The 2,500-nt window shown below is 48.1% G+C and overlaps 1 long non-coding RNA gene across 1 annotated transcript in view; it reads left to right on the plus strand.

Moving 5' to 3' along the window:
* LOC121704829 overlaps positions 1-2,500 on the plus strand; it is a 64,007-nt gene that overhangs the window by 39,781 nt on the left and 21,726 nt on the right. The window contains exon 2 of the long non-coding RNA XR_006030659.1: positions 550-638. This is a non-coding gene — a long non-coding RNA (uncharacterized LOC121704829). The remainder of the gene's footprint in view (positions 1-549; positions 639-2,500) is intronic.

Genomic DNA, 2,500 nt, shown 5'->3' on the forward strand with positions numbered 1-2,500 from the left:
TTCTCTGCCCCCCTCTTTCTCTCTCCTCCCTCTCTCTGTCTCTCTCTTCCCTTTCTCATCAGTAGTGAAAGCTAAACACCAGTCTAAACTCAGTTTTTTGTGCATTGAAAGGCAGTGAGATTTATGTGGAAGTGTGAGTCGTGAGACTCATTCAACTGTCAGGAAAAAAAAAGTTTTTTTTGACGGACCAACACACACACACAAACAGACACACACACACACACACACTCTCTCTCACACACACACACACACACACACACACACACACACACACACACAGCTTGGCTTTATTCCACTAGCTAGATGAGAGCAAGCACTTGACAAATCTGTCTGCTGCACCAAAACACTTGTAAAGTAGAGTACTGAGCTCTCGTACACATGCATATGCAGGCACGCACACACAAGCGCATGCCCACACGCATGCACGCGCACGCACACACACACATACACACACACACACACACACACACACACACCGTCCTTTTCTTCTGTACAGTTACCGTGCTTAAAGGACTGTTTTGACCCCTCTCCTCTTCTTGTCTCTTCCAGAGGGCGTGTGACCTGCATGGTGTAGTTGGGCAGTGGGATACAAGCTCCTGGACCAGACTCACCGGGGACAATAGCCACACACCAACACTGTAGGTACAGCCCCCCTCTCTCTCTCTGTGTGTGCGTGTGCGTGTGCGTGTGCGTGTGCGTGTGCGTGTGCGTGTGTGTGTGTGTGTGCGTGTGCGTGTATGTGTGCGTGTGTGTGTGTGTGTGTGAACATGGCCTGTGTGTGTTTGTACACTTGTGTAAATATATTTTAAAGAACACAGCAGCTCTTTTCTCTCTAAAACTTTTTTTGAGACATACTTATCAAGCTGAACCTTTACTGACTGGAAACACCACTGCAGAACTGAAAGGCACTCTTTCAGACTCTTTGTTGTTCTGTCCCTCTCTCTCCCTCTCTCTCTCTCTCCCCCCTCTCTCTCTGTCTCTCTCTCCCACTCAGGGAGGGATTTACACGTATATTGTTTTAACCTAAGCTCTCCGTTATTGAGGCCAGATGAACACATGTTGTTTCATGGCAAACTGTCCCCAACTCTCTCTCTCTCTCTTTCTCACACACACACACACACACACATACACACACACACACACACACACACACACACAATGCATTGTGTTTCTGACTTGGTAAGTCCAGCGACATTCCAATATTCTACATTTGCACTTTTGTGTGTTGGGCCTGAGGTAGAACGTCACCAGTCCGGCTTTCTCTGGCTTTTCCTTTAACGATGTAGAGATCTTGCAGTTGTCTCTCGTTTGGGGGCTCAGAGAATACACTGCCCTTGTCTCGTCCAGCTCAGAGAATACACTGCCCTTGTCTCGTCCAGCTCAGAGAATACACTGCCCTTGTCTCCTTCTCTGAGGAGGCATCCCTGGTCCCTACATCTCTCATCTCTCTCTCTCTCTCTCTCTCTGGCTGTTAACAGACCCACTTCCTTGGCTGCTTCAGTGGGATTTGCAGCAACTCTTTTGATGTTTCTGAGCAGCAGAAAGACCTTCACATGTACCCAGCAGTGCTGTTAGAACAGAGGTGAACAGCCAGGCCTGAACCAGTTCCCAGCAGTTTGTGTTAGAACCCGTTCCCAACAGTGTTGTTAGAACAGAGGTGAACAGCCAGCCCTGTACCAGTTCCCAGCAGTGCTGTTAGAACAGAGGTGAACAGCCAGACTGGAACCCGTTCCCAGTAGTGGTGTTAGAACCCGTTCTCAGCAGTGACGTTAGAACAGAGGTAAAGAGCCAGGCCGGAGAACCGTCACTGTTACATTTGTGAAGACTGTTTGAAGAGTCGCTCACTCACCATTCAACACCATTTTGCCATTCATGCAATGCATAGTAAAGGCATGCTGTTAGGCAAGGCTGGTCTGTTTCCCTGACCAGTAGACCACAGCTGCCCTGAATATTGAGTATTCCTCATGAAGTCCATTCATTTGTGCGGCTCAGTGCCTTCACAACTCTACCCATGAATCTAAACCGTGACAGCTATTGGCTTCATTGTGAGTGTAAAGTGCTTGACTCCTTAGAGTGACCTACTTTAGACTAGATCTGTTTCTTGTGATGGGGACACCACATCAGAGGCCACATGCGTCTAGAGTCAGATGTCCCTAAGTGAGACCAATCAGCACTAGCTCAAAGATGGTGACTCTAGAAGCTTCTCATAGGTATTTAGATGATGGCTGTGGAAGTTACGACTGTCTATGGCTGTACTGGTTGCTTCCGCACAGACCATTCCTAGAACATGAGTCCATCACCTCAGCCATGGCCCCTATTCCAGACAGAGAACGAGCCTTGTCTCTCCCTTATGATTGGCTCTGATGGCTCTAGGGTCTCTATGAGATGTCTATGACTGTATGCGTAGTGTAAATGTTTACGCCGTTTTGCATAGTTCTTTCTCGACTCAGAGCTACACCCAGTGTTTGTGGCTAATGGTTTTCAGTGAATAGCTGACCCG

Source organism: Alosa sapidissima, chromosome 3 (genome assembly GCF_018492685.1).
Source record: "Alosa sapidissima isolate fAloSap1 chromosome 3, fAloSap1.pri, whole genome shotgun sequence".
Classification (NCBI taxonomy): Eukaryota; Metazoa; Chordata; class Actinopteri; order Clupeiformes; family Clupeidae; genus Alosa; species Alosa sapidissima.